This window comes from Polypterus senegalus, chromosome 17 (assembly GCF_016835505.1).
Source record: "Polypterus senegalus isolate Bchr_013 chromosome 17, ASM1683550v1, whole genome shotgun sequence".
Classification (NCBI taxonomy): domain Eukaryota; kingdom Metazoa; phylum Chordata; class Cladistia; order Polypteriformes; family Polypteridae; genus Polypterus; species Polypterus senegalus.
The window spans coordinates 745,155-758,000 of NC_053170.1; positions in this window are offsets into that span (position 1 = coordinate 745,155).

The following is a 12,846-nucleotide window of genomic DNA, read 5'->3' on the forward strand; positions in this document are numbered from 1 at the left end:
GGCCTCCTTAAGAATATTCTGGTAAAGTTCACAAGGTTGCAGGGTCCTCCAATAACGGCAAGTCCTTCAGGGCTCCCACGCCCCATCACAGCAGCACCTCCATTATTATTTCTTCTTCTTCTTCTTCTTCTTCTTCTTTCCTCAGTATCTTGTTACTCCAACAGCCCTGAGGTTTCTTTTGGATGGCAGGGGTGCCCACTTTGCCCCTCGTGCCTCTTTCGTGTCGTGGAGTCCTGAGCTTAGCAGAGGCATGCAGTTCCTCAATGAGTCGTTGCTCTGCTCCTGGAGTCATCTTTCCGAATGTTCTCCACGAGGAGGTGAGAGCTCTCACGCTGGACACACTGCAGCCTTAGGAATGGCCGGCTCATCCTTTGTTTCCTGATTGAAAACTCAACACCTTGGATTTTTTTTCTTCGTCTTGTGTCCTTGCAGTGACGGCTTTGCTGTCATGGTGAGGGTCAGTATACGGGGGTCTAATGATCGGTTCACTTTGAGTACATAAGGGGGCAATTACCTTTTCACACAGGCAGTGGAGGCGTCACACAACTTTATTACTTCGGTATGTTAAGTAGCAGTTTGGAAATGGCGGCCTGTGCTTCCTCAGGTTCCTGCTACCTGCTATGACATTTTCTCTAAAGCCATTTATTGTGACAAATTTGCATAAATGGGGGCTATCAGGACGGGGACCAATACTTTTTCACAACGCTGTGCCTCCTGCTTTGTCAATAAAGTGTGGATCTGCCTTCATGGGGGTTGAGGGTTAAAGCAGAAAGTCCGTGAGATCTGAGTGGGCCTGGAAAGCCAACGTCTGACCACATAAGACCACCAGACCTCCAAACACCAAGGGGTTATGAAGACCCCAAAGGCTGACAAAAGTAAAACTGCCAGGCACTACGACACGAGAGCTCCAGCTGCTGAACACCAGGAGCCACCAGCAGAACATCAGATGTGACATGAAGTACGAGGACGCCGAGGTCTGACCGATTAGACCCCAGGGGCTCGGCGGCAGGACGCTGAGATCTGCACGGCAGGAGGACACCGAGGTCTGGCCAGGTGAGTTTGTCTAAGGAGTCCATGTCACTGAGACCTGGCCACCATAATCCACTTGGACATTCAGGGCAGCAGGGTACCTGGGAGTGGGGGGCTTGTGGACAGTCCTCAGTTTGGTTGTCACACTACAGAAAAATCCATAGTCCATATCTGAAGTCCCCTTAAAGTCCACGCTCTCTCAGTGTGATCCGTTACTTGGCACCCGAGAATGCTGCCCACCGACTGGACCCGTCATTGAACACTCGGCGCTCCGTATCTGTCACTTGCTCTGCTCAGGATGAGTCGCCTTCTCTACTCCCTTACTACTTCAGACAGAAGTCAGCCTTGGACGGTGGCATCAAAGTGGCAGGCTGGGCTGGCAGAGCAGGACTAGGAGGACCGGGATGTCCCTGTGCTCTCCTACCTGCGTCTCGTTGGAATTCGCCGACTCCACAATGAAGGTCTCCTTGTAAGTGACAAAATGTGCTGGCTGAGGACCTGCACCACTTTAACGTCGTCACCCTCCGCATATGCAGTAGGCTGTGTGGCTGAATGAAAGTTTGCTGTTCACAGTCCCCGGTGCAACACGCCGCACCATGCCACACTACGCCACGCCGTACCACACCCCTCCATGCCAAGCCATGCCACACCACACCACGCCATGCTGCGCCACGACCACAAAGCAAAGTAAAGGGCTGAGTGGGGCGTGAATGTCACAGGGACACAGCACTGGGTGACACACAGGAGTCCCCAAGGCCGATGGCTCTGCTGGTCCTAACGCTGCCTGTGACGGGTGACAGTCATCAGAGAGCGAGACCCCTCAGACCCTCTCAGCTGTCCCATCCACGTGCTGCCCAAACCACCTGGCAGTGTGGCATGTCGGGATGTCCTCTGTCGCGACGAGCAGAAAGCGAAGGCGTTGTTGGAGAGGCTTAGGCTCAGACATGTCCACCCCAAGACTACGACCCTCTGCTCAGCAATCGCCCGGCGTCTCGTTGGTCTTCGTGACATTTACAGGCACATTACCTGCACTGCAGCAGCTCACCACATGTTCTCTGTGGGACACGTGTCTTCATCCTCATCGTCATCCTCGTTGTTAGGGGCACTCGCATCCTCCACAAATGTGACGATGACGTCGGGCTCTGACTGGGCGTTGCAGTCGTGGGTGAGCAGCGTGAACGATAGTGGGCTCAGCCTGATGGTGTTTGATGTCCTGCTGCCAACGCACTCTGATGGGCGCCTCCCTACCATAACGTCCAGACCAGCGACGTGCGGTGAGCTTCATGGCTGGGGACCCCTTCAGAGTGACATTTACAAATCTAGGAACCCCAAAGAGTCGCTCATTCAACTGGCAGCCTGCGCACCGACTACTGGGTGTGTGTGTGTGTGAGACAGGTGAGGCGCGGGTCTGACTAAGAAAGAACGGCAAGTGAGAGAGGAGAGAGAGAGAGAGAGAGAGAGAAAGAGAGAGAGTGAATGAGAGAGTGAGAGAGAGAGAAAAAGAGAGAGAGAGAGAAAGAGAGAGAGAAAGAGAGAGAGAGAGAGAGAGAGTGAATGAGAGAGAGAAAGAGAGAGAGAGAGAGAGAAAGAGAGAGAAAAGAGAGAGAGAGAGAGAGAGAGAGAGAGAGAAGAGAGAGAGAGAGAGAGAGAGAGAGAGAGAGAGAGGAGAGAGAGAGAGAGAGAGAGAGAGAGAGAGAGAGAGAGAGACAGCGCGTTTGCTCCTCCACGTGTTCTAGGTTTGCCGCTGCAGTTCCACAATTCAAACTCATTCAATACAAACGACAGTAGAGAGGTGTACAAAACAACAGAATTACTTTGGGCCTTAATTGAAATATTTATTTGTTTTTAAAATCTTTTAAATTCTGATGCTTTAATCAATTTTAATATCGACAGTTCAAAAGAATATTTCATTTAAGGTCAAGATGAAGTTTGTAAACATTGGCTTGTTTTTTCTTTATGGCCTTTAAGTGCAGTCCTAGAGATCATGCAGCTAACTGACCACCTTGACAAACCTGCTGTTGCTGATAAGTTTCAGTCGGGTTTCAGAACGCAGACAGAGGCCGTCTATCTGTTGTCCTCCTCTGAGATCCGAGTGCCGCCTTTGACACCATTGATCACAACATTGTTAGAAATCGCCTCAGTCAATGGGTGGGCCTCTCCGGCAGGGTCTTAAATTGGTTTGAATCCGACCTGGCAGGAAGAAAGATCTTTGTGAGTTGTGGTAATTATACTTCAAAGACCCCTGATATTCCATATGGTGGTCCACAAGGCTCTATCCTGGCTCTGCTGCTCTTCTCAATCTACATGCCTCCGTTAGGTCAGATTATTTCAGGTTACAACGTGAGCTACCAGAGCTCTGCTGATGACACACAGCTGTACTTATCAATGGCACCTGATGACCCCGACTCTCTTGATTCACTAACAGAATGTCTGACTTGTATCTCAGAATGGATGAACAGTAATTTTCTCAAACTAAATAAAGAGAGAACTGAAATCTTAGTGATCAGCAATAATGGATACAATGAGGCTATTAGAAATAAACTGAATACATTAGGATTAAAAGTCAAGACGGAGTTAAAGAATTCAGGGTAACCGTTGACTGTAATCTGAATTTTAAGTCACATATTCATCAGACCACTAGGACAGCATTTTATCACTTAAGAAACATAAGTAAAGTTAGACCTCTTATAACACTGCAAGATGCTGAGAAATGAGTTCACGCGTTTGTGTTCAGTCGACTAGATTACTGTAACGCACTCCTCGCAGGACCACCCAAAAAAGACATAAATAGACTGCAATGTGTGCAGAATGGAGCTGCCAGAATCTGAAGTAGAAAAAGAGAATCCCAGCACATCACCCCAGTTCTGATGTCACTACACTGGTCACCGGTGCCATTTAGAACAACTGACTTTAAAATCCTGCCGATGGCTCACAAAGCCTTCAATCATCTGCTCCATCCTGTCTGTCACCGTCCACTCCAAATCGTAACCTTAGATCTTCAAATGAGGGTCTGCTTAGAATTCCAAGAGTTAAACTTAACAGAAGTGGTGAGGCGGGCAGGCGGCCTGGAATTCGCCAGGCTGATACGGTGGAGCACACGGCTGAGAACTCATTACTGTGACATGGCCTTCTCATAACTTCACTTTAATTGAATCCTGATGCTCTTATCTTTACTATTCATGGTGTTTGCTCCACACTCCATGCTGCCCCCAACTCTCTCTTCTGTTCTATTCCCGGTTTTCTGTGGTGGTGACCTGCACCCCCACCACCTGATCAAAGCACCGTGATGTCCCTCCATTGATGGATTACAGGCCAGAAGTCCACGTGACCGTCATCATTGAGTCCCTCCAAGAGGACCCTGAATACCCTGAGGACTGTCATTTATGTTGAGTAGAATGTCCAGAGGGGGCTGGGTGGTCTCGTGGCCTCGGACCCCCTGCAGATTTTTTTTTTGTTTTTGTTTTTTCTGTCCTCCCTGTCCATCGGACCACCTTAGTCTTGTTTGATGTTAACTAGTGTTCTCTGATTTTAATTCTTATTTTGTCTTTTTCTTCTCTCTTTTCTTCATCATGTAACGCACTTTGAGCTCATTGTTTGTATGAAAATGTGCGACCGAAATCAATGTTGTTGTTGTTGTTGATGTTTACCTTTATTTGTAAATGAAGTCCATACGCCTGACCTCCTCCACGAAAATCTCCGTCATTTTCTTATAAAAGTCCTCCTTATTTTCCTTTAGTCTTAGAAATCTTAATCTTCCATTTTGGTTGTCATCTGGAACAAAAACTACAACCAAACGGGCCGCTGCAGTGCAGGTGACTTTCTGACGTCGCTGACTTATTGACGCCTCTGCGCAGAAGAACAGCAGCAATGAGCAGCTGTTGAGCTCACAGCGCCCCCTTCAGGTCGGCACCGTACTGTCCGCCTCACCCTGTGCCTTCTCACTGCGGTTTAATGTCCAATCAGTGAGACTAAATACGTCACACACATTCATTAACGATAGTCGGCAGACTGTGGAAAGTCAGGGTGTGTAATAAACGTGTCTGCACACCTTATACTGGCGACATACAGAGAGACAGCAGCAGCCACGCGCCAATCGCAGCCATCAACGCAGCGCAGTCCCGGGGAGGTGAGGCTCGTCATTACGCCACTTCTCTCTTATATTTGAACAGGAAGTGTGCCAGGGCAGCGATTTTGACTTTAAAATGACCACAATAATTGGAATCGCACAGAGCAGAAGGCACATTTATTTTACGTTACCATTTTTTTGTACTTTTCATGGTGACAGGTGAGGCTCTGCCTCCCCTGCTGACCGCATCTCCCTGGTCCTGACTGCGGTCACTCAGCAGAGAGCGCCGGGGCAGAACGCCGAGCCGAAATGAACAAATGGAATTCTGACGTACGCGTCCCTGATGCTCAGGTGAGACAGTCCCGTGTGGAAGGCATAGGACACGGGTATCCAGCTCCCTCCGGTCCTGGTGGGCCACAGTGGTCCACAAGTCTTCATTCTAACCATCTTCTTAATTAGTGAGCCGTTTTCGCTGCTGATTCACTTGCCTTCGTTTTAATTGACGTGCAGACTTGAACCCCAGAGTTGTTTCTTTTTCCTTAATGAGACCAAAAACAAACTGGCACGTGACCAGCTATCCTGAAAATAAGGAAAGGCGAGGGTCTCAGTCATGTCGGTCTGCTCAGGCCACCAGAACATCTTGAGGAAATCAACAGCCTGCTGTGGCAGAACGAGAGCAGCAACAAGCCCTGATATTCAATGATGGCTTCTCATTGAGAAACTGGTTGGAGTTTGGATGGTCGTCTCTCAGCTCGTTTCAAGAGACGAATCAATTCAGAGGGCTGAAGTCTTAAAAACAGGGCAATTAAAAGGAAGGGGAAAGGAGTTCATGAGCCGTGAAAACCGATTAAGAAGATGGTTAGAATGAAAACCTGCAGCCACCGCGGCCCACCAGGACGGGAGGGAGTTGGACACCCCTGGCATTGGGCCAACCACCCCCAAAACCCTAATGGGGTGTGGACACATGTCAACTGGGCCGATAGAGAGCCGCTGCAGTCAGGACAGTATTAGGCCTCGGACCCGACTCAGTGACCCGAGACAATCAGCGGCGTCTCTTTTGACTCCACCCACTTTCCACGCCCCCACCCCCGTGTTTGCGGTACACTTTTGTGCTAAATGTCCTGTTAGGCCGGGGTTATAGTTCACGTGACGCCACGCATGCTGCAGGGGACGCTCCTGCTACGTAAGCGTTGTACTGTTTAAACTCGCGTGCGCACTTCACGGAAATCTGGAGGAGTCCAGCAGGTGGCAGTGCGAGATATCATCGCTGTGTTGTGAATTAAACTCTGATGACGCCTCACTGCAATATCTCTGAAAAGGAAGTTTAAGGATTAAATCCATCAGTCCAGGGAAGTGTCCATTTCACCAAGCACTGGGCACTGGGCAGAAACGAGGCACCAGCTCATCGCAAGGTGAACACGAGCACTCACACACACTGGTGTCATTTTAGTGTCACCAAATCTGCACATCTTTGGAAGGACACTGGAGCCCAGTGTGGAAACTCCAGGCAGGGAATACCAGCGATGTGACTCCCTGTGAGACAGCAGTGCTACCGCTCTGCCACCGTGTCACCCCCTTGTGTGCAATTGTGAAATTAACGATTTATCTGTAAAATGTCACATACATACTTTAATGCATTTCATCATGAGAGTGACATCAAGTATAAATGTAAGGATTCCAAATGTGCAGAGAGCTGGAATATCAGACATTTAATGGGCGATTTACTGCTGGCAACCGGAGGAAGCCCTAGAAAAAAAGATGGCACAGAAGACGGTATGTGAGACCTTTAAAATGTGTCGTCTCATTACGATCGGGAATATGTGAAGCTTTAATATAAAAGCACCACGAATGCATCGGTATGTCGGCATTTCGCTTCGCCACATCGAGCAGTTCGTCAAACATTGAAGTGCGCACACCGATCTCGTAGGATCCGCAAGACTCGGCTTTCTGTCACATGTGGGTAGTAAACAGAGACTCTGACGTCACACCACAAAGAGACTTATTGTTGGTACTGCCAGTCACGCACGCGGCACGTTAATTTGTGAGGACCTGCTCAGAGGACGCGTGAAATGAACGCTGGGAACGCGTGGCAGCCATGATGTGGGCATGCACGTGTTCTGAGCGTGAAGTATAACACAGACAGACAGATAGATACAGTAGATAGATAGAGTGAAAGGCACTATAAAATAGATAGATAGATAGATAGATAGATAGATAGAGTGAAAGGCACTATATGATAGATAGATAGATAGATAGATACTGATAAGAACAATATTAAATTAAAGAGTGATGACAATGCAGGTCTAACAGACAATAACTTTATGTAATGTTAACGTTTACCCCCTGAGTCGCATAGTGTGGGGTCTCCTCAGTCTGTCAGTGCAGCAGGATGGTGACAGCAGTCTGTCTCTGAAGCTGCTCCTCTGTCTGGAGATGATCCTGTTCAGTGGATTCTCCATGATTGACAGTTGCCCGCTCAGTGCCCATCGCTCTGCCACGGATGTCAAACTGTCCAGCTCCGTGCCTACAATAGAGCCTGCCTTCCTCACCAGTTTGTCCCTCCTCTTTATGCTGCCTCCCCAGCACACCACCGCGTAGAAGAGAGCGCCATAACCACAACTGTCTGATAGAACATCTGAAGTATCTTATTGCAGATGTTGAAGGACGCCAGCCTTCTAATGAAGTATAGTCGGCTCTGTCCTCTCTTGCACAGATCATCAGTATTGGCAGTCCAGTCCAGTTTATCATCCAGCTGCACTCCCAGGTATTTATAGGTCTGCACCCTCTGCACTGTCACCTCTGATGATCACAGAGTCCATGAGGGGTCTGGGCCTCCTAAAATCCACCACCAGCTCCTTGGTTTTGCTGGTGTTCAGGTGTAGGTGGTTTGAGTCGCACCATTTAACAAAGTCCTTGATTAGGTTCCTGTACTCCTCTTCCTGCCCACTCCTGATGCAGCCCACCATAGCAGTGTCGTCAGTGAACCTTTGCACGTGGCAGGACTCCTAGTTGTATTAGAAGTCTGATGTATGTTGGCTGAACAGGACCGGAGAAAGTCCAGTCCACTGCGGCGCTCCTGTACTGCTGAGCACAATGTCAGACCTGCAGTTCCCGAGACGCACGTACTGAGGTCTGTCTGTAAGATAGTCTATGATCCATGGCACCAGGTGTGAATCTACTGCCATCTCTGTCAGCTTGTCCCTAAGGAGCAGAGGTTGGATGGTGTTGAAGGCGCTAGAGAAGTTCTGAAACACAATTCTTACAGCACCACTGCCTCTGTCCAAGTGGAGAGGGATCGATGAAGCATGTAGATGATGGCATCCTCCGCTCCCACCTTCTCCTGGTATGTGAACTGCAGAGGGTCGAGGGCATGGCAGACCTGTGGCCTCAGGTGGTGAAGCAGCAGCCGCCGCTCCATGGTCTTCATCACATGTGACGTCAGAGCGACAGGCCGGAAGTCATTCTGCTCACTAGGACGTGATACCTTTGGGACAGGAGTGATACAAGATGTTTTCCAAAGCCTCAGGACTCTCCCCTGTTCCAGGCTCAGGTTGAAGATGCGCTGTAGAGGACTTCCGAGCTCCAGCACACAGGCCTTCAGCAGTCATGGTGATACTCCATCTGGACCCGCTGCTTTGCTGGCATTAAGTCTCCTCAGCTCTCTGCTCACCTGGGCTGCTGTAATTGTGGGTGGGGATGTCTCACCTATGCTGGTATCAGCAGAAGGATGGTTGGGGGGTGCAGTACTCCGAGGTGAGAGTGGGTTAGGGTGGTCAAACCTGTTAAAGAAGTTGTTCATTTGGTTTGCTCTCTCCACGTCTCTCTCGATGGTGGCACCCTGCTTCGAGCTGCAGCCAGTGATGATCTTCATCCCATCCCACACTTCCTTCATGCTGTTATTCTGCAACTTCTGCTCCAGTTTTCTCCTGTACTGCTCCTTCACCACCCTATGCTGGACTCGGAGTTCCTTCTGCATGCGCTTGAGCTCATGTTGGTCACCGCCTTTAAAAGCCGTTTTCTTCTGGTTCAAAAGGTCTTTGATGTCACTTGTAATCCATGGCTTGTTGTTAGCATAGCAGCCTACTGGTCTTACTGGAACTCCAATGTCCATCCAGACGTTGATGTCATCAGTAGTGCAGTCAACGACCTCTTCAGTGTCCTCACTATGTGATCCCAGCAGGATATCCCAGTCTGTAGTTCCAGTCTCTCAGGGCCTGCTCTGCTTTAGAGGACCACCTCCTGAATGACGTGTGGTTGTAGGTAGCGCCTTCACTCTTGGTTTGTAGTGAGGCTGAAGCAGAACCAGGTTATGATCTGCAGGGTGGCGCTGTATGTGTCTTTAACGTTGGCATACAGTAAGTCGATAGTCCTGTTTCCCCAGGTGTTACAATCCACATACTGGGAGAAGGCAGCACTTATAGTAATGGTGGCAAACTGAATGTAAGTAGTAGTAAAAAACCTAATCAGGATGAACTGTCATGCTGATGTAATAAACGTCTCTCCATATTTGCTGCGAGGCCGCGAGCCGCCATGCCCAGTGGGCACACAAAGCTTCTTGGCTAATAGAGAAGGTCTTAGCTGGGCGACTCAGACGACTACTTTATACTTCTGAGGGCGAGCGCGTCATTCCTCTGGAACATAAACTCCACCACCATTAATATAAATATTAACATCGTGTCCGGCAGTCAGTAATAACACAGAGACGAGCGCTAAGACAGGACTCTAAAGAGCTGCTAGCTCCTCTCAAGATGCCGGCCTGCTTAGGATTCCAAGAATTAATAAACTAACAGTGGGAGGTTGAGCTTGTAATTACAGGACCCCCTAAACTGTGAACTGGTCTGCCAGCTACCAGAAGAGATGCCCCTTCAGTCACATGACTCACCACTTCAGTTCAGCACACCCTGACTAGAGCTGCTGATTAACTGTGCAGACTGCATCTCTGTTATTGGTCATTAGTCACATGACAGTTAGAATTTGTCACTAACCGTCACCTATTCTGTTTCACTTCTCGGTACTCAAATGTGGCACTTAGTGCCACTGCCCACCTGCCTGGCACTTGGTGCCAGTGCCCACCTGCCAAGTTGTTCTGCCCGCCTAAAGTAAAGTTACCTCTGATGGAGGATCACCGGAGTCGTCATGTAGTGGGGTCCTTTCATCGGATTGGCTGGCCCACCACTGACTCAACTGTGCATTGGCCAATGGGGGTAGCAGCTTGAAGGCCGAGGTCTCCAGAACTCTCTGAACAAAGCATATTATGGGATATCACCTCCTGTTGACTTCTGCTCTGTCCTTGTAATATTTCTATTGTATTGAGGATGACTTGTGTCCTGCTCTGTGTGTTGTGTTGTATTGACCCTCCTTTTTTTTGACCCCCACTGCACACTCGACCTGCCTGGTATGGGGGTCTCTCTCTGAACTGCCTTTCCCAGGTTTCTTCCATTTGTTTCCCTACTAGGGTTTTTTTTTTCTCCTTGCCTTGTTAGAGCGTCAAGGCTGGGCTGTCAAAAGGCAGGGTCTGTTAAAGCCCACCGCGGCACTAACATAAATTGTATTGCATTGTGTTGAGAAGCCATTAAGACGACTCACAGAGTGTCAGGTTATATAGCGCCTTGATGTGTGGAGTGCAAGTCACAGGAGGTTCTGCTCAAGTCTTTATAACACACTGGTGAGGCCTCATCTGGAGTCTCCATAAAGACACAGCAGCACAAGAGAAGGTCCAGAGAAGAGCGACGAGGCTGATTATGGGGGGCTACAGGGGGTGAGTTATGAGGAAAGATTAAAAGAGCTGAGCCTTTAGAGTGATGAAGAGGAGACCTGACTGAAGGGTTTAACATGATGAAGGGAGTCAGTCCAGTGGATCGAGACGGTGACTTTAAAATGAGTTCATCAAGATCACGGGGGGCACAGCTGGAAACTTGTGAAGGGTGAATTTCACACAAACATCAGGAAGTTTTTCTTCACACAAAGAACGACAGACACTCGGAATAAGAGACCAAGTAGTGTGGTGGACAGTCAGACGTCAGGGGCTTTCAGAACTCAACTGGGTGTCATTTTAGAAGAATGAAGTGGGCAGGACCGGCGAGCTTTGTGGGGCTGAATGGCCTGCTCTCGTCCAGGTGGTCCTAATGTTCTAAATCATATGATGAATGTGACGCTTCATGACGTGTCTGTATCATGGACAGCTGATATTATTATGATGTTTGCACAGCTTCAGTCAGGGAGCTCTTAAAGGTGTCTGTGAGGACTTCAGCCAGTTGGTCAGCACTGTCCCTACGCACGCACACACACACCCAGGAATGTGAATTGACTCTGGAAAGCGTCCGCCTCACCTCGGTAGGGTGGTCCGGATGGCGCGCCTGTCCCCCGGCGGAGTGTGTTCTGAGCCCTGAGGCGGCCGTAGACGTTACTGAGCACGTCAGGGAGGTGAGATTTGAAAACCCATGAAGGCCCTGATGCCCTGCCACAGGCGGGCACTTAGGATCCTTTGAGTCTTCTGTGCATGTTGATGGACTAGAAGAGCCCCCCACTCATGTCCTGATCTGATGGCAGCGTCTCAGTGGAGCACATGGCTTCTGGCTGGCACGTGTAATGACAGTCACATCCTCCATATGCTTTCCTACAGGAGGCGCCCAGCCACAGGGTCAGCAGTCGCCCCGTGATATGCAGGGCACAGGTGGCGGCCTCTCTGAACATACTGGTCAGACTCCGGTGGCTCTTTGCGCTGGCCTGGATCGTTTCAGCAGTGAGCTGTGTGACACACGGGTGGTCTGAGAATCTTTAATGTTTGTGTAGGAAAAGGCTGAGCGTCTTCTCTCCCCGTTGGCAAAGTTCATATGCTGGTAAAGTCCTTACCCTTCAGTTTTAGAGTTGGCATGGTTGAAATTGCCAGCAATCATAAAAAAGCTGTCAGGTGGGCCATTTCCCACTGTCTGATGATGCCATGGAGCTCTATTAGCTCCTCGCTGGCACTCACGCTTTACAACAACAATGGCAGATAAAATGGCCGATGTGTCACCACTAAGAACTTGAGCTGAGGTGAGCAGTAGGTGGCAATTGCCATAGCATCAACATGCTCAGAGGCAGTGATGTCTCCATGGTGAAATGCTTGTGCCAGGGCTGTGGGGGGCATGGTGAGGGCAGGGAATTCTATACAGACAATCAGATGACATCAAATAAATTAGTAGAGTGGCAGAAGAATGGCGTGACATGCTGAGTGTAACCCGAGCTGTGCACCCATACAGAATCTCCTGAATGGGGGGCACAAAGCAGCAGGTGGGCACAGCACAGAGCAGGGCAGATAAGAGCAGGTTGACACTATGGGCCCAGCTGCCCCTGAAGTGGGCAGAGCGTTGGTGAGTAGCGTCTACCACAAGTGACGACATGAGATGAGCTGTAAGGCTGGCACCAGATATGATGGACTCAGGCCTCCTCAGACATCTGCTGGAGTAGCTGGTATGAAGTCACAGGGTTGTGAAAAAGTATTTGCCCCCTTTCTGATTTCCTCTCTCCTTGCTAATTCACTTGTTTCTGCAATCTCCAAATAAATTTAGTAGAATACAAAAGACAACCAGAGTGGACGCACAGTTCTGAAATGATCACCTGATTTACTGAAGGGAAAAAAACAACTTGTCAGCAATGTGAAAAAGTCATTGCCCCCTTAGTCATTCAGTCATAGCAGAGAACCAAATATAAATGAGACCAGATGCCCCCAAGCTTGATGGCTGCCAGCCCTACTGGGTCTAAACATCACT